This window comes from Hetaerina americana, unplaced genomic scaffold, assembly GCF_022747635.1.
Source record: "Hetaerina americana unplaced genomic scaffold, ioHetAmer1.1.p SCAF_4, whole genome shotgun sequence".
In the NCBI taxonomy this organism is placed as follows: domain Eukaryota; kingdom Metazoa; phylum Arthropoda; class Insecta; order Odonata; family Calopterygidae; genus Hetaerina; species Hetaerina americana.
In genome coordinates this window covers 36541587-36562107 of record NW_027286985.1, presented here as the reverse complement: position 1 = coordinate 36562107, position 20521 = coordinate 36541587, and the positions used below count along the sequence as shown (strand labels likewise).

Sequence of the window (20521 nt, the reverse complement as noted above, 5' to 3'; positions counted from 1 at the left end):
TTTGAGAAATGAAAAAAAAACTAATGACTTCCATTAAAGAATTCATTATATAGCATGAACTCGTTAGTGTTAACTGTGAGAAGCGGAAATATTCTTTTTCTTGTTTACCCAATTTTCTTAATAACATTACTTCACCCGATTTAGTTTGCGTTGCCAAATTTCATGCGCTGTTTAAATATAGAATTGAATGAGACACTGCGCGAAGTGTTTCATTCCTCAAGCGCCTTATTTTTCGTATGGAAGCGAAATTATCTCTTTTTCAAATGAAAATCAAGACAATAATCCCTCAGATTGCTATTCATGGTAAACGCGTAGCTCTGGTGGTAACCTACGGTATATGGCATGATCCAGGTTGCGTTTGCTGTTAGCCTTCCTAATAATTGGCTTTTTTAGATAAGATATACCTGTATCAGGACTTCAGCTAAGGCGAGATTGTTCTCGCCCTATGGTGATGACTTTTTCATTCCTATTAAACGAGTTTTTTTTGGGGTAATGACACAGAAACTTCGAACTTTTCGAAGTATTTCCAGATATTCAATTATGGCAGTTGTTTTAACACAATCATATATTTCGAAAATAATAACGTGATATGTGCTTAATTATTTATGATTTGATCGCTAATACCATTCATATTACACTTGCAGGAAAAGCTAAGCCCGAATATTAAAATTATATTTTATGACTCATAACTATGGCCAGTGAACAATGGCATGGCGGTGCATAAGTGGCACTCGAAAACTACTTCCCCTTCTCTCACCCAATTAATTGCTGTAACCTTCCTAGTCGTTTGTTTGCGTTAATGGGTGACGTTTTCACACCAGTGACCTGCGGTGACCACTGGTGAAATAGCACCCGGAATCGAGATGCGCGCGCGCGTGATCGATTCCCATTGGAGGAAGGAGTTGGAAGAGGACAGACGATACCTCCGACACAAGAGAACCGTAAGTGTTACGAACGTGTGGGGGTCCCCTATCCGCGTTCGACTCAGGGAATAGAGAGTGGGTGGCGGAGTCCCATTTCCCTTCCGATGTAGTCTGGGGTCGCGCTTGTGAAATGAGGATTTGTAGAGGAGAGGTCCAACTCTCCCCTCTCTATCTCCCCCTTTGCTCCAGTCTCTCTATCTCTCTTCCTCTGCCTCTCTTTCTGCAGATTGGTCCAATTTCGCACGTCTCTCGGATGAAGGGAAAGAGGGTGAGGAAAGAGGAGGAGTTCGCGACGCTCCCCTTTTAGTAAAAAGGCGACGACTACCACGACGCCGCCGAGACGTCGCTTCATTTTTTTTATCGCCCCTCGGGACCGTTAACGAGCGCACGGGCGAGTATCAGAGTGTGGGGCGTGCCCATCTCTCATTCCGCCCGCCTCTCCCTTTCTCTCTCTCTTTCTCACTCCCCTTTGTATTCAACTTCAGCTAGGAAAACGCCGGTGGCTGCCGACTCCTTACGTAACGCGCTTAGATACCAAGACTCAGGACCCACACATTCACCCGAGCGTCGGGCACTCACTTAAAGATATCCAGTTGAAAATGAAGTCGCGAGAGATAATTTTTGGAGGAAATTTTTTAAACGCATACGTTATGAGCTCTCCACGGCAGCACAAGATGCTGGAGAGATGAGAAGATATCCCCTCCCTCATGATCCTGCCTCCTCCGTGAAGGATCAAGTTCCTAGAGCCGAAAGAACCGTTGAAGCATTTCATTTTCTTTCACGGCATAAACCACTCCCGTCTTTTTCTAAGCCATGTTTTTCCAACTTTGCCGTTTTAGAATGACTATTTCCTCCACGAGGGTGGCGCGTGTGATCAAAACTCAAATTCTTCCCCCATAAATTATAAAGTTCAAGATTATCGCCTGAGACAATGGCGCAAATATGTAACGGCATGCTATTTACTATCAATACATTGTTTAACAAGTCTTTCCTGTAGTTTACATTACCACCAAATATTACAGTAATCAACTCGAAGGTTGGTTTTTACAGGGGAGACTCACCGCGAATCAAACCTTAAACCGTGCACATTGAAGATTTTTATTTTGTATCAGTCAGAATAGTTAAAGAAAATTGATTGTCTCTGCTGCGTTTGTTGACTTTGTTGATTTGTTGGCAAATAATCCCTGTAAATTTTCGTTTCTGCTCTAGTTGTTGAAAATGACCTCTGGTTCTGGCCAATATTTTTCCATGTAAAGTGAGCTCAAAGAAAAAGCCCTTTGGGTCAACTTTGACATTATAAATATTGACAATTGAAATCTCTTCAAAATAATATTCTCATTTCTTTAAAGTCATAGGCCCATTTCTAATGGCTTTTACGTCATCTGACTTTAACGAATTCCCTAAACTGCACAAACGGATTGCTAGCATCTCAGGAGATATACCTGTATGTTTTTTAAAGAATTGCCTCAGGTAATATCTTATCCCTAAGTTTATTGATAAAGCCCCCTTTGTAAAGAAATGCTCACCTGGTCTACACCGAACAGCTAAATGGAAATTAATATAAGCCCATGCAAATTTTCTTTTTTCCAAATGCATTACCCTTGAATTAGGAGCTTATCATGTCCACTTGAAACTTATTAATGCCCTGTCTAAGGTACGAAGAGTTTACCATATGGGTAGAGTAGAAACAGAAAGTCATTTTAGTCATTTCATAAAAAAACATTTGCCATTGAAATCCTTGCGAAATTAATATTCTGTTCGACTGTAATTAAATGTTTACATAACGAAAAAAAATAATTCAAAAATTATTATAAAAAATTCTAAATATTATATGCTGACATAAAATATCGCGAGTGATATTTGAAAACAAATATCTAACTTAATTTTTTTCGCATATAATTGTTTGGGGGAATCAATTCTTTAGTTCAAAACTTAAACCCTCTCCAATAAATGAAAGCATGGCGAACATTCATCTCACTGCGAGTGCAATCGTCTCCTCTAAGCTTTCAGCAGGTGTATTTTCTTTTTCCTTCACAGTTCCTGACGTTAACATCTTTGATTGTCAACTTCTCGAAATTCATCCACGAACTTCCTCTTTATTTTTTCTCCTCAGTGTGCTTCTTGAATCTTTCAGTAAACTATCGTGCCTCAGGATGTGGCCAATCACTTTAGCAAGACTCTTCCTCTTGCATCTTCAATAGGACTACACCCTTTCTTGGAAGTAGTTCTTTCTTTGTTTCCTTATGCAAAGGCAGAAGGTCATTCAGGCATACTGCATACATACTCAGACAGAGTGTAGACTCTTTCTCTTTTAACTTCAATAGTCTTCTTTCTCCCTTTCAGAAGCAGTACTAATCCTTTCTCTTTTTTTATCTTTACCTTGACGTTCTTCAATGCCTTCTTGCATTCTTGCTTACGAGTATTAAATGTCATATGGAATGACGAACAACCCTATTTTAGTCCTTTATTAATGTCTTCTTTCTCTCTTTGTTTTAAATTCTTCTAATATCGTCCGTTTGCTCTCGATTTAGAATTTTCATTAATCTATAGACACTGTTGTTCAATCACCATTATTTTAGGATGCGTGGTGATCCAGTCCACGTTATCAAAAGCTTTTTTCACATCCTTGAAAAAATAAAGGTCGTTCGGTATACTTTTAGATTCTTCACTACGCTAATTCTGGGCGTGCAAATAGCTCCTATGCCTTGAAGTTAAAGTTTTTCCTCATTTGAGAGCTATTTTGTTTTTCAAAAAATGATTAGCCAAGATTATACTTGTTATTGTTGGCTGTCAGCCAATTGAGTGACATTTTCATATTTCCTCTCATCATCTAATTTTGGTATTTGGTAGAGGTTGAGGACAGTTGCTTACTTCTTAGAGCCCATCGGCAACTTTCCACCTATTAGTTTGTTAAGTGGTGTCTTATTTCCTGATATTATTTCTTATGGACAAGGATAAATCATCGATTGATAGTGCATTTCTTGCATATAAACACTTCTTCGGATTTCCGAAACACCCTTTAAAAATCTGTTCCAGTCCGATCATAGTACCTTATTTTTCCACTAACTTTGTGCATAATGTCTTTTTGTAGAGAAATATGCTCCAGATAAACATGCGTTAGTAAAAAACATCTCCATGAATATGATTTTTTATTTTTGAACATTCCTATCGTCCACCTCTCTTAGACAGTCATGACAGGTGTTGTACTGTGGCTGCCGTTTTCAGCATTGGGTCGTATTTTTCGAGCTTCGATGTGCTGCGGAGTTTTTCTTGGCAAAAGGGAGCTTCGTACGAGAAGTTAGGGGTGGGATTCGGAATAGGAGATCGAAGAGGCAGGGCGGGAGGGTGGGGCATGGGTAAGACGGGAGAGTTGGGAAAAGGAAAATGGGGATGGAGAGGAGAAATTATGGTGGCAGGTTGTTGGGATAGTGAATAGCGTGAATACAATGGAAAACAGAGGAAAAGGAAGAAGAGGGTGGGAGAGTTGGCGCGCGAGAAAGAAGAAGGTGAGGATGATGGAAGCGCAGAATACATTTCGCTATCCCTTTGTCTCGGAATGAACAAGGGAAGCTGGGGAAAAGGTCTCAGCTATTCCAGAAGAAAGATTTGTTTCGTGAAGAAATACCCTCAACGTTCCGCCGTTGGCTCCAGTTACATCCTACTTGAAATACATTAAAGAAGCGCTTTATGTAGTCGCCATTCCTCCACCGTCTGGCTATTAACCCTCGTGACCTCGCTATCGTTTGTCTTTTTTCTCTCGGAGACATTTCATAAAATTAAATTTTTATCTATTCTACATTCACCTAATATTGATGAATGAGCCCTTATCCCTGCTATTCGCACTTACTACTCACAATTCATTGGTTCTATTAGTTTTTGGTCAAGTTTATTATTTAGCTATCTATGCAATTCATAAATATCCTCCCCATTTCGCTCTCAAGTTTCCTCCTGTTTATTCTGCCATTCATTTTAGTCGATGAGTAGGAAATGAGGAAATCGCCAGATAACGCCTGCTGATTTTCACTAATTACATACGTAAATGTTGGTGGAAAATTGATCAAATCCAACTTCACGGTATAATTTTGGTAGCACAACGAGATTATGAAAAACACGCGTAAGAACACCACGCACAACATGTAGAACGGAATCGGTATCAGTTCGTTTGCCGTAGAATATATATTTAATTCAATTATGGCAGAAATATATTTTTAACAGGTTCTCATTGATAAAATCATGTTATCTTTAATCTGATGTTATTAAATATTTAAGTAAAGACTCTAGAACAAGTCTTTATGAATTCCTCCATTTTTTATTCATATTCCTCTAGTTTTTATTTGCGTGTATGCGGCTCGGATTTTGATCTATTTAGCCATTTCCAAAGTTCAAGATGAGAGAAAATATTTACGGGACGGGATTTATTCACGGAAATAAATATTTACAGTGGATAGTGTTATTCTTAGCCTGTATTATGGAAATACTCCACAATGTGCTTCAGTTCTAGAAACTCCACGGTGCTCATGACTTAGTTCGTTTCACTAGGTATTTATTAAGCTTGTATTTGTGTAAAGTAATTTAAGTTAAACGCTTGAGTACATTGTTACCCACAGCCAGTGGTGACTTCAGTGTTAGAGGGAGTTAAGAAAGATGAGTTAAGGTAGTTACATTAGCTTTCAAATGCCAATTATATATGCAGTAGCGCACATAATGATACAATTATCTCTAGAACTTAAAATTAACCGGCAGTTTTCTTAACTTTTTATGGCATTCCCTATCTCTGAAACTGTTCCATATCCTTGGCATTGACCTTTCCACCACATTTCCTTTGTTCTATAAGGTTCTCGCCCAAGTTCACTATTCAACTCACGTTTGATTCTTTTGGTCATTCTTCTCCCCATTTCTTTGTCGCTTCCTTCCATTTTCTTCCTTCATTCATCCCTTAATAATCTCTCCCATGTTCCATGGCTTCTTAATTCTCTTATCCTCTACCATTACTATGCTACTATTTCTATCCCATTCTCAAGTTCTACCCACCATTCCCCAACCGTTTTCATTGCCCTTTCCCCATTCAAATTTTTATTTAGTTTTTTAACTTTATTTCCTTTTTACTACCGTTAACCTTCAAGTTTACCACTTTCCTACCCACCTTCCTAATTTGAATCTAAAATTGCACTTCACACCAACTAATTATGATATTGCCCCGCATCCGCTCCCGGGAAGCTATGTGAGTTGATGACGCTCTTCCTAAATCCACGTCTAACCCCTGTTATAAACTGAATAGTGTTTTTCTGTCTCTCGAGGGATTTCCATTAAGTGCCCACGTCTAGACGCTAATAGAGTTATTAGCAATGGTCCGATAACCGCGTACATGTGCATTGAGCAATCACAATAGCTGGTAAGTAACTAAGGTTGTTCACTTCCAATAATATTTATGAAGAATCATAACGAAGAGGGAAATATTCCTACAGTGGTAAGTTAATTCAGTTAGGATCAAGTGTCATGAGTGGAAGAAAAGAGATTAGTCTCGAGGTGATTGTGTTTCCAAATTTTAAATTTTACCACTATTATTACTACGATTATTAGAAGTCATTACAGGGTACACTAACTGCAAACGGTGAACTCATGGCTTCCGATTAACGGGGTTAACAGTGAAAATGCAAATATGGAAGAAAATACGAATTTAGGAATTATTGACTTTGTCATGAGCTATTCCTGAACTGTGCCACGGACGATTAATGGTTAATATCCCCACCCGATGGACCTAGGGCTCAACTTGGAATGCTCTTCTCATGTCCGGCATATATTTGAACTACCAGAAAAGTCCAGCTGCTTCCGTGAGTCAAGCCTGGATCCTCCCTACGTGGGAGCTCCGTACGTGAATGACTGGACCTATTTTACCTCATCTTATTTTTTTACTTGACTGAGTCGAGAGCAAACAAGTAGGATTGAGTAGGCCCTGCGTGAGTTGGAAATTCATGGAGTTATATAAGACCAGAAGGATTGGAGTACCTTGGTGAGGGCGGAATTGGAGGTGGGCATAGGGTGGGCAGGAATAGACTGGAGGCGGAGGATACGGTCGTGGGACTCGAAGTGTGGGCGGTTTGTTTATTCATCGGAGACTGGAGACCAAAGATTGGTCGGAGACAGGAGGGCGGATGGGGAGGGGAGAGGTTCCCGAGTCGGGTGCTCAGGCGGAGTCGGTTAGGGCGTGGGTAGTGATGACGGCGGCGGAGTTCGAGAGGGGTACCGAGGGTGGATGGGTGGGCTGTGAGCCCCCAACCTTCTCCTTTTCGCGCCAGGAGGGGATGAGTGGGGGAGGGGGTTCGATGGAGAGGGAAACGTGGTCGTAGAGGTGTGTTGGAATAAGGTGGCAGGGGATGGAGAGGTGACTGCGAGGCTGGAAAATCTGGAATAACCCGAAAAAATCAGGGAAATTACATTTTAATAAATGAACTGCCCCGGGAGAGGTATGGTTGAACTGGGGTATCGTGCTCATAAGAACCTTGTTAACTGTTCATGGTGAGGACTTGACTTTGGCGCCGTGTGCTTTGGTGCTATTGCGTCATTTTCATCAAAACATTCCTTATAAGAAAGGCGCTGAGGCGTCGAATCACGCTGCGCACGACTAAATTTTCAACCGTTTTGAACAATCGCAATGTTTTTATTTAACGACGAATAAAATATAATTCCGGTCGTAACTCTAAAAGATTGGGGAAATGGAGTGATTCTGGGAAGGAGGACCTCAAAATGGAAAACATCATCCCAATGCATTATTTGCTTCAGTAGTTAATTATTTCAGCAGCGTTCAGCCATGCATGATACGACACACGTCCGTGATTCGACTGAGCCGCAAACGTGCTAATGATTCTTTCCAATATGCTAATTAGGGCCTTTCAGCTTCCAAAATTTCCGCTCTATTTGAGCCGTCCTCATAGAAATTTATTTATGGAAAAATCGATTGTTTTTGTTCCCCGGAATCGTGGAAAAAGGTCGAGAAAACTTATGGACCTAGGGCTAAACTTCAGCGGCAAACCTGATAGAGGAGTCCAAGGGGCTTTTCCCTTCGACGTGCCGAGGTGGAGAGGGAAGAAATCCCCGGGTGGAAGAGAGAAAGCAGGGGGTTGCGGAGGAGTGGGAGCGGAGTGTGGGGAGTGGAGGAGCGAGTTTGGGATCCGAATTAGGTATTTGTCGAGTGGGCGGTTTTGGGTGCTCCGTTTCTGCTGCCTGTTGAATTAAAAGGGGCGGTTCGGTGGGTGGGTGGGAGAAGAGCGATGGGAGGGGCGTCGAGGGAGACTCTCTCAAGTTGGAGAGGGAGAAGAAGAAGCGGGGGGGGGGAGTTGCAGGAGGCGAAGACAGTGTGGCGGGAGGGTGTCTGCAGAACGTGGGTCCCACGTGGGGGATGGATTGGTGGTGCGAAGGGCAAGCAGGCAGTGATTGAAACGGAGGAGGGTGGAAGCAAGCAAAGGGTCGGGGTGAAAGAAGGAGAGAGGAGAAGGGACAGAGCGGGAGAGGAAGAGTGGCCCTGGTAGGGGTAAGGTTTCAGCTCCGTTCATTCACGATCCACGAGTAAAGCGATACGTCAGAGGGTGGGGAAGAGTTTTCGTCGTGAGGAGGAAGGGAGGGAGAGGACGGGGATGTTTGCTCTGCTTGAGTGAGTGGGGGCCCTCGGTAGGGGAGGAAGGAATGAGAAAAATAAAAGAGAGAGGAAGGAAGGAGGGGTTGAGTTCGACTTTGAAAGGGGAGATTCTAGAACAAAAGAGCGTCAGAGAGTAGGGAGAGCCGGGGAAGTGGCACAGTGTACAGATCCTCTATCTACGTATTACCATGCAAGCCATACAGGGGTATTGCGAAGAATGTACACCATTCAATAAGGGTAGAGGGAACTTACAAGAGCTGGGGGTCGTTTCTCAAAGCTGTAAGTCTATTTAGAGGGCCTCTGAAAAGTCTATTCTTAAATGAAATGTAAACCTTTCAAATTTGCATACCGTGTACTGCCGTCATTTAATAAGCTGCCGCATTTATATCCTTCAGAATACGCTGTGTGTGAAAATAAATCGACTTGTAAACTATCATTTAGCTTTCAGAATAGTCCTTGATCATGTAACTTAGAAGATAAGCAGTTGTCTGGGTAGCGAATAGTATTTCCCAAGGAGAAGATTTAACCAGTGTGTTCGATTGTCGAATATGGATTGATCATAGTAAAAGAATTCTTTAAAACTATTGGTTAAATATTAATCTGAGAGTGCTTTTTATATTATTTTTTCCTCTATATGCCCCCTCGCAAATATTTTAAGAACTAGAATCTTCAGCATAAAGCGTGGAGTAAGGTACTCGTATATTTACCACCCTGTTGTATGATAACCTTAGGAAAGGGTTGGCATTGGAGTAACCACGAACATGGTTCGGCCCAAAAAACTAGAATACACCTGAGAAAAAAGTTGATTGCAGATCAATGTACAAATTCTTAAAAATACCACCCTTGTGCATCGGTACACCGAAATCAGCGCCTCTGCCAGTCCCGGTACGCTTCCTGGATGGCGTCGACGACAACCTCGTTCAGGCGCCTCGTCACGGCCTCTTTGATGTTATCTAGCGTCCCAAAATGGTTTCCTTTCAAGCAACGTTTTATTCTTGGGAACAAAAAGAATTCCGGCAGTGCCGTATCGGGGATATAGAGCGGTCGTGGTGCAGCCTCCAGTTGAAAAAGATCACTCTGCTGACACGTGCTTTTTTTCCGCAGGTGTGGCGCTTTATGCCTAGGGCAACTTATTACCGATATTCGTTGACCACGAAATACCTAGATCTAGCAGGATATTCAAACTGACTAGCAAAACTTTTCGCTGAGATTCTTGTAGATTGTATTCATTTTCCTTGTCCCTTTTTGAGAATTTGCAGCTAACTGTCAGTACCATACTATGAAATCGAAGGTGTACTAAGGTATCAGAACCATGAATATCACGGGACGGACAGCATTCTTACTGTGTCCATTAGTCTCTATACATGACTGGGTATTTCTTGCACTGTTTTAATATCCAACATTAGAAACCAGGGTATGCCAAATTAGTCTTTCGTTTCGTGATAATCTGCAAGACAAATCACTTTTACTTCAACGATTTCCAAGTTTTACTTGCTTCTCTATGTTTTCCTTTTATCAAATGGAGAGTACATTTATCTAATTTAATTCAACCGTATTTCCCTCTCCGAAATGAGAACCTTACGAGAATTTCTTACTGCCTGTAGTTCGTTTAAGGTTTCCTTGTGAAACTTTAACACCTCCGCCCACTTATCTGAGCTCCAGGTTAATATCTCTCTTGGACCCTCCTGGTCACTCTCTTTTCAGTACCTACTATTATACAACACATAATTCACATTAAATACTATCAAATCTAATTGTCGGTGGAAAATAAGACCTAATGATGAGGTTCAACGTCGAAACCTGGGTCGTGTTTTAAATAAAGTATGTGAAATTACAAATTTAATAATTTCATTTCATTTCAATATCCTGTATATATTCCTTTAGACATAAGTTTCGGTTTTTATTTGCGTTTAAATTATTTTACCTAATATGGATTTACATAAACCGGAACTCTATATTTAAGAGGGCCCTCGTGCACATGTATAGTGTATACTAAAATCCCCTTTCAAGCTTAACTCCTTACAAAACATTAAGGACACCGCACCGGATTTTGGGTGTTATTTACTGTAGTTTTGCTAGGAGTTATTCTCAAAATAAGAGTATTTTACTTAAGGCCAAATTATATTGCAAAATGAACCGGCTATCTCGTTGCATAGGTTCTTGAATGCAAAGAACTAGTTCTTTATCGCTATTTTCTAAAAATGAGGAGAGTGAGAGAGAAAGTTCTAACTTGATGCTGGACGACTTGAACTTAAGGTTTCATTTGAGCATAATTATTTGATAGTTAAAGCTATTTTTGTGTGCGTAGGAAATATCAAACAGCAATAAAGTCGGTTGGATTATAATCATATGAAAAATGGGGTTGCTTAGTTAATGGCATGAAAGCTGTCAGCTCTTTTCCCTAGGAATCACGGTGTGAGATTTCTTTTACAAAAGTCATCTTAATTGCTGGGACTTTAATATGCTAATAATTCACTAACCTACATTTACCTCTTCCTTTCATTTATTTGAGCCTAGCAAATAGTATTTGTTTTCCTGAATGCACGACTCTCCTAGTTTTTGTGACCTCTCTGAAACTAAAAATCATCGAAAGTTTTCTTACCTACTATTTTCTTTCATTTTCATGGGGTGGAATACGGAGTAAATCCTATTCCCCACCGCAGGTGAGCCACCCTGCTATCAAGAGCCTCTACATGGGAGATGCTCCTTTTAGACGATATTCTTAAATTGCCTTTTTTGATGTCAATCCGTCGAATAATCAAAAACATTTGAAAAAAGCCGGTTTTCGTAAATTAACCTGAGACTCCGAAACAAACGAAAAAAACGATCACAAACTGTAGCTTTCAAATTAAACAACTCTTGAGTTTTCTTTAGACGACATTTTAATTAATTTTTGTTTATTCGGTATACGTTCAGTCCTTTCCATCATAATACTTCTATTTTTGTGTTTTCAGACTGCTAGAGCTATATCGTGCAGTATTCTTCTCATTTAGAAAGTACATGCAGAAGATTCTTTAATTCCATGCTACAAAACTCATTAATTAGCTCTGCACCTCCTACCTCCTTTAATTACATTCAGAATACCTATTATTTTCCTACCTTTGCCCTGCTTGTCCAACATTCTCCTTTCTACTATCACCTTTTGCATCTCATTGCCTCTCAATATCACCTGCAGTCCCCTTTTCTGCCTTTGAATGCCTCCCAACACTCGCTTCTCATTTCCTACGATTCCTATATATTGTTTTCTTTACTTTCCTTCCTTTTTATTTTTCCATTCTTCTCCACAGCCAAATCTCAAAGGCTTCTAATTCACGCTCATCTACCTGCCTCAACGACGAACTCTCCGGAACGTATCACACTACAATCTTAATTAAAGTTTTCATTAGTCTTTTCTTTACATCGCTACATAAAAAATGAATATGTATGAATACGAACCCTTAATTTTAATGCCCTTCCAAACTGATACGTAATGTGGGTGAACTCATGCTCCGTTCAATCTCTTGGGGTGGATGGGAGTGGCACCGTAAATGACTTTTGGAGTGCGTTATACCTGAGTGCCACCCAGAAAATCGACCTGGCATCAGTAAATTCCCAAAAAATACTAGACATTGCTGATAGATTTGTTACACTATTTTAACTCGAGTTTGTGTTTCTTTGGCATAGTTACATGCAGTAATGCAATTAGTTGCTCGTTCATTTTATAAAATGTGTGCATGTGTTTTTAGGGGTTTTAATCAAAAACAGTATTTATTCAATGTAACGTATTTTCAAATGTTTGCATTTTCCTCGTAAGTGGGCTGGATATTTTTAAGTGTCCCACATCACTTCGGTATGCACCTATGAAAAGGTCTTAAATATTTTGGGACGTCCCATCCCACCCATCTATGCGTGCAATGAACGTAAATATTTGTTTCCCAAATTTTAACCTTCACTCTAAATTTTCATTCCAACGGATGTTTAAGAAGCGCATTAAAACTTGTAAAATCTGGAACGTCCTTCTGCATATTGATATATTCTTCTGCTACTATAGAAGTGTTTATGGAATATCTGTTGGTATTCCCATGGCAAATTTTAAACTTGTTGATATTGATTGTTTTGAATGGTTTAATTAAGAAAATATTAATGTTTTAAAAGTGGAATCATGTCTCTAATTAGTCTTGAGAGCTGAAAGCAGAATACTGTTTTCATAATACTATTATACTTTGTTCTCCTCTTTTGTTTGGGAGAGGCCATGTATTTCCATTTAGCACATGCGTAGTTGTATATGATAATAGTTAGTACATTTTACAATTGTTGTATACTAAAAATGATATGTAATGGCAACATTTTTCATGCTTCTGCAAATTATGTTAACATTGCGTCAGAGAATTTTTCTTTAGTTGCACTTTACCGTCACATTGATGTGATACCATCATTATTGATGCTTTGTATTTCATGCAAAAAACCTTTCGATGAAACACTAACTTTAACTGAATTGTTAATTTATCACATACTCAATCGGAACAGGAGATCCAATTAGATTTTCAATACATCCTTTTAGTTTTCAATGTCTCTGGTATTATGATGATGTTATCATGGTGTTGTCTTGGGGGTTTTCAGAACAATAGTCAGCAAGGATCTCCAACGAGTGCATTCCTTCGCTTGGACTTCTATACAGAGCAATTATTTTTAACCATTTGCTACTTTCTGCGTCTCGTGTCCTTACACACATCATCTCACAGTTACTTTGTTGCCAATCTAAAAAGCTTATTATGTTGCTACAAACACAAATGAATACTCCTCCGCAATATTACAGTCTCAAATTCCCTAGATTTGTTGAGGATACTTCTACAGTTTACCTGGAGGATATTTAAGCCCTTACCTTCAATTTTACCGTCTATACCGTGCACACTCTCGGGTCTGCTTGTAGAGCTACTGGGCAACACTCTGCTCGCCACACATCCCGTCGTTCCTCGCCATTCCCCTTACTATACCCCTATATATATCAGCCATTCTTCTTAACAGTCATTTGCAACATCCTAGGATCAAGCATCCTAGCATCAACAACCGAAGATGCCTTATTTAATACATATTCGGTTGTTGATGCTAGGGAATTTCACTGTACGTATTTGCTTTATAATAATATGCCTCTCTCTTGTACAGTCGCTGTCAAAAAAGAGTTTTATTTCATCAGTTTGAATAGGTTCCGGATGAAATCGGTTAATACACTCGATCAACAATTGAGAGGATCTGAAGTTCGGTTCACAGTAAAACTAAAATATCTTTGGGAAAAATCCCCACAGTGGATTATTACCTCTATCTCGTGTGCCTCACTGCGTACTATGTTCTGTTGCAGCATTATAAGGAGTTGTATTGTATCAAATTTCGGTACTTCTTTTATGAATATATTAGTTAGCAATTATTTACAATGTTGTATGCATTGGATTGATGATGAAATAAACCCTACAGGAGTATGGATGACGTATAACCTACGCTAAGTATCATCAATCTTTGCTTTCTTCAAAGAAACCTAAAGCCGATTATAGGTGGGTATCACTTGGTTATATTCCCTGGAAACTTGGAGTGCTATGCACACACGGCGGCCATAGAAGGTCTCCGAAAAGAACGTTGTTCTTTGGAATCCATTTTCAGGGCAGAAGCGTAATCAATTCTAAAAATGTGAGCCGTGTAACGTGACGCATATTCTCCCCAATAAACTAAAGTGTGTGGGAAAAGCGGTCGCAATTCGTCTGTAAGCGCCTAAATGCTAAGTTATGCCTTTTAGTTTCACAGGAAACGAGGCCAGTATGCAAATTTGATGGGAATATTCAATATTGGATATTTAAATCAAATGAACTACCAAGTAGCATCGAGGTCTGAGTGTACAGCTGCATGCCATCCACACGAGAGTGGCAGGTGATGCAAGTGTCTATTCAAACGGGAGTGATGAATGATAAATGTATTTAGATGATTAGATTATCGCTGAAAAGCTTAATATTTCTACCCTCACACATAATATTTGCATCATTGCTGTTCAAATAAAAATAATTTCTTGATAAATTTAGTTTTTTCATAAAATCTCGATGCATATATTTATAGTCCGATCGTGAGGTGTCAGTGGGATTATAAATAAATCACTGTGCTTCAAATACGAACCCATCTGGCATAATATTTTCTTATATGAATTAATAATATTTTATTAATCATATACAATAGAACATTTCAGTACAAAATACATCCATAGACAATCTTCATCGTGTATAATAGTAGTATAAATTGAGAGAGGTACAAATTGATACTCATTCTCGTCCTGTTAAGCCAGTCAGCTCAGCTACCTTTTAGATAACCCTCACGTGTGTGTGTATGTAAATAAGTGTATATATACATACATATAATTCCTCAGAATTATGACACCCTTTACCTATAGAATGATACCCACCTATGTTAACCCCGTAATATAATATAAAAGTAATCCGGACAATATATATAATATATATATTTTTGAATATATATAAAAATTAAATATGTACTATATATATAATATGGAATGTATATACATTTTTGAAGGCTAAGTTAAATATAGAATTAGGAGGGAAAAAACTTGAGCAGGGGGGGACAGTTTACGTATCTCGGATGTGTTTTGGACCAAGGTAGTCAAAGTGGTAGGGACGTAAGGAGAAGAATTGCGTTAGAAAATAAGCTTTCACAAGGAGGAGGGAATTGATGACAGGGACTTTGAGTAAGGATGTTAAGAAAAGGCTCTTATAACTTTGATATGGAGTGCTCGTATTATGTACGGCGCAGAAATATGGTCATTGCAGGAGGATGATAGGCGTAGATTGGAGGCTTTTGAAATACGGGCGTGGAGAAGGATGCAGAAGGTGAAGTGGGCAGAGAGTAAAACAAATAAGGAAGTACTAGGTATTGTGGGGACGGAAAGGAGATTGATGGGAGAAATCGTGCATGTAAAGAAGCAGGAAAAATGGATGCAAACCATTTTGATTGGTTGCGGGATGTCTAAGACAAGAATATGATAGGGCAAGAATGTGATAAGGATATTGGACGGGATTAAGGGAGGAATGAAGTATATAAAAATGAAGAAAGGCTTTGTCGTAGAGTAGGATGTTGGGTTGTGTTTTGTTAAAAGAGTTAAGAGAATTATTTGGTAGTTTCTGCTCATCAGGAGACTACCATAACCGGTAGATTACCTATAATGATAAATGCATACATGTATATACTTACTTGTATGTATGTATCTTGTAAGAAAGTCTCACAGATGTGAATCACAATTTAAAGGAAGGAGCGAGATATCACTAGTCAACAAAAGTATAGAAAAACACATACAGATGACACTAATACGTATGCGAAATACGTATAGTTGAATATATATTAGAGGTGTTTTTGAGCGATGCGATTTGCGATTCCTTTTTGAGCTCGTTGCATATACGTGAGTAATAAAAATGCAATAATAAATCAAATTATATCAATAAATTTTCCGATCCGTCAAAACTCACCCTCTGAGTCGGATGTGAAGCCGCATTTCATTCCAGAGAACATGTCAGCGCGTCGTTAGTTTTCCGCCGCAAGTCAAAAAATGTTCACCCCATTCTATGCTGAAAGAAATCTTTCCATATTTCTGTAATGACAAGTAGAGACTGCTCCCGGGAGGGAAAGAGAGGCACCGGGGAAGTTTCGTTTTCAACCCGTGCGGTCTTTCCTGAACCGTCTCTCCAACTTGGTGCAGAAGTGATTTTGAAGTGGAAACGCAATGGGATAAGTCAATTAAGGAGTTTCGGAGCGCAGGGGATAAATTGGTTTTGATTGGGAGATACAGCAATCTCGTGAACCATTCTTGGAGGGGCGGACCACCTTGTCGAGTGAGCACGAAGCTTCGGGATGGGGCCCTCATAACTGAGTCGGGAGATCCGAACCAATGGATCCTCACTTTGCTCACCCGCGATTGCGCTTTGAAATCGTCCATTTTCCTCTCAGTCACTGTCGTGGAGTTTTTCTATGCATTTTGAACTTCAAAAGCTGTATTGGTTTTTCTTTGTCATCCTCCCATCCGTCATTTCTCGTTCAACGTATCTGACATGCCGTATGGTATGACAGCTGGGATAGGATTGGTTCGGTAGTTTGTGTTCTGGCTATCCATCTCGAGTGCACGAGTTCGAATCCAGACAGGGACAGAATTTTTCAGGAGTATCCAGAATCTTACTCGGGTATCATGTGGGGAGAAAATAGGATGGAGTAGGCCGTCCGTAGGATGGAACTTTAAAATTGTGTTACCTACCCCCCGGCATCTTACACTTGGCAAGCAGATTATTGCCGACGCTGACTTTCTCTCCACCCATCATTTCTGCTCATTCTACTTCTACCAAATAAACTCACTTATACCCAATGACGCAAATGGTTTGTTGTCGGTTGCCTCTCTAAATAATTGCCAATATCACTAACATTAAGGACTGAAATTTGTTCGCGTGGATGAAATGTTTTTGGTTGAACTCGTTCGTAGATCAAACTGCTCACTATCATACACGACCACATGAATTCTACCATTGATGTCTGTACACATTAGAAAGGATCACATAAAAGAGGGATATTAGAAGAAAACCATAAATACAGTAATCAACCCGAAGGTCGGTTTGGTATGTGATTGTAGAGTTCACTCAGTACTAAGGCCGATTGCGTGTAAAATTCACACATCAGGGTAGGGGGGCCAGTGCCTTTCCCTGCGCCGGGTATGGTTTCCCAGGAAGATCTGGTACCCGAAAAAATCAAAAAACTATTGTAGTCCCTTCCTCTATTTAACCCAACGTCAAATACATTCAATGAAAATATAATTGCATTTGAGTACTAAATAATATAAAAAAGAACTAGATAATGACAATCGATTTACAATGAATATGGATAAATACAAATAGTGTAGAAAGATATACAAAATTATGGGAAAAACCTAAGAAATAAGACTTTTACCCTTGACGAAAAAACCCACGGCAGTAAAATATCCATACATGGAAAGTGAAAAACCTGCGAAAACCTACAGATATATAATACTGTTGTAACATACTAAATTTAAGAAAAAAATAATAATAAATAAAAATAAATCAATGCATGATAAATGAGAGAAGAAACAAAAAGATAACTGATGTACGTACCTATATAAAAGGAATGGATGAAGGACAGTAGTAAATCAGTCTTCAGACTGCAATACTGTTTTATCTTTTACGTCTTGGTCACATTTAGGACGTCATCATGCCGGACGCGTTGACCATTATGCGAGAAATATTGAGACTATAAAATTAAAAGGAATATTCTCGTGGAAATTTTGACCAGACAGAGTAGGGAAGAAGGTGATTCTAACCCATCCCAATGACGATGACGTCAGGCTTGTCGGTCATTCACTCAAATAGATGTAATCACCTCCCTTCCCATATGAATTTCACCAACTTGCCACCAGCCATATTAATCTCTCTGCACCAGAGCTCGCTTCATTTACACCTTAATTACTGGATCATCTCCCGGCGCGGTGAAACATATTCATTCGCACGTTTTAATCACGATCGTTCTCACCGCTCATTTTGCAATTTGATGCGTCCAGATAGAAAGTTAAAAAAACTATGTTTTTCCGAAAATAATTCAAAAGTATTTCGGAGTTTAATTAGTAAGAGTTTGACTGTCACGCCATCCATATACCTTGGTATAATTGTTCTATGAAGCTTCTACTCTTTTCTTTTAGCATGGGAAAAACTTCCGCTTTATCAAAATATTTTCCTTGTGTCCTTAACGAAATTTAGTCCGTAAACGAAATAATATTTGCAATGGCAATGAAAGCAACACAACTCGCTTCGGTCATTTATTTACTTATTGAGACTCTGTGTATCCTTAAATAAAAAAGCGTTTTTCTTAGGATCATTGATACAATTTAACACATGTAAACAAATAGATATAGGAGATTAAGTAACATTTTTTAGGTTTAGCCATAAATTAAATTAGGACTGTTTGTACAAGCAATTTCCTTTTAACTTTTATAGTTGGCATTTTCTAATTAAATATTTATAATCAGAATAAATGCACAGCAGGGGACAGGTGGTTAATAGAAAAAAAGAGAAATTAGAAAGAAGAGAAACCTAGGGAAGTTTTTTTCACTGTCACAATCTTGAAAATGATATTATGGCTGTTGAAGCTTAAATTGTAAATATGTAAGTGTTACAATGGATCTTTTAAAATCGTAGAAATTAAAGATTTATTTAGGGAAGCAAGAGATGGAGTACCTGGATACTTTTCTTGGCGTTGTCAAGTGAATTTGATATTTATGTTATTCAAGGTATTTGCAGATAAAAATGTGAAAATAGCAGAGTATTAAACTGTGTTTGAAGAGTGAAATACATTTTAATGAATTTAGTAGTTGGAGTAGTAATGTGGTTTAACGTGTTTCACTAAATTGAAGCACTTGCCCATATTTGATGGAAACGAATAAGTACTCAAATTATTCATTTTTATACTTCTTTAAAATCACTTGCAAGGGCAGTTCATTTTTCCTGTATCCAGGTTTGTACGCCGTGATATGAATTTTTTTTTAATTGTTGATTCGTGAAATGTGTTTTTTTTAGTAATTTCGTGGTGTGAAATGCTTCAGGTGTTGAAATATATTGTCTATTCAAGTCTCACTGATGGCGTGCGCCTCAGATGTCGAACGGTTTCAACCGTGCGTGTCAACCGCATGCTTTGTTAATGGCTTTCGAAAATTCATTTGCTCGTCAAAAAGTGCAGAATTTTCTGACGCTCCGGAGATAGGAGGAATGAAGGAGAAGTCGATATAATGCCTCGATGTTTAATTGAAACGATGGTTTAATTAAACGCCTGAGAATGAAAAGGCCGACGCATGTGCACGGACGGCTATGAAAGAATTTTAATGGCGGAATCAGTGTTTCAATGTATCGGTGAGCGGGCGCTAATCCACATCTGCGGTGTACGAGCGTCGGACAAAAATCTAAACATTTTGGGGCGATTTTGGATGGATACTACGATCTTTTTTTATTTTTGGTGTGTTGGGTGGAACTCCACCCACCCTTCTCAGGCATTCAGTGGGTCCGGACAGGCGCGAATGTTTTATCAGCTGTATAACAGTGAGGTACGGATGTTGATTGGGATATCCGCACGTTATTTTCAATTGTTGATTCAAGATCTAGAGAACATTTTACTATCGGTGAATTAATGGTATATTATTCTGGGGAATGAGGCAGAAAAACAAAACGCGAATGTTATCCCAGGTGTATTACGTAACGTACGTACCAGGAAATAGAAATTGGAGTGTATCTTTGTTGCAATGAATATTAAATAATTTTATAACCTATGACTCACTGATAATCATACTTAATAAAATAACGCATCTTCCGCTTTGATCTTTAAGTCCATGAACATTTTTCTAAGATGAATTTTGTCAGGAATGATTTTATTGTGTCATTGATACTTACAAGTATCAAAAATTGTTCATATAATAATTTTTTTTTGAGGATAACCTTAGTCATTAATTTTTAACGTAATATATTTTCATTATCACCATAAATATGGACTAGGACCTAAAATAAGGAGAACACCTCTCAGAAAAATTTTATTTCATACTCAAACTGTTTGATTGTGGCTTATTTCCTGTATCCGAAGAATAAAAAATCAGTGTATATAATGGGTGGTGCTCTCGCTACGAAAATGTTTAAAACTTCTTTGATTTTACAGAATTTAAAATGTTTCAAGTCAAGCGGCCTTAAAGAGGTGTGTGAATAACCTACAATATCAGAGGCATAGATTAAATCTCTATCATTAATTATTCAGGTTGTGGCCCATGACCGAAGGTATTGAGTTACAATCTTTCGGCGGTTCTTAATTCAAAGTAATATTATCTTAGTTTCTGAAATTATAAGCGGGGCCATTTTATCAGAAATTATTTGCACCTACTATTTCATTATTTATTTTCTGTTAAGCTATC

General features: G+C 38.9%; 1 protein-coding gene across 3 annotated transcripts in view; it reads left to right on the top strand.

Moving 5' to 3' along the window:
• Trhn (tryptophan hydroxylase) overlaps positions 1-20521 on the top strand; it is a 137248-nt gene that overhangs the window by 40900 nt on the left and 75827 nt on the right. The window lies entirely within an intron of this gene.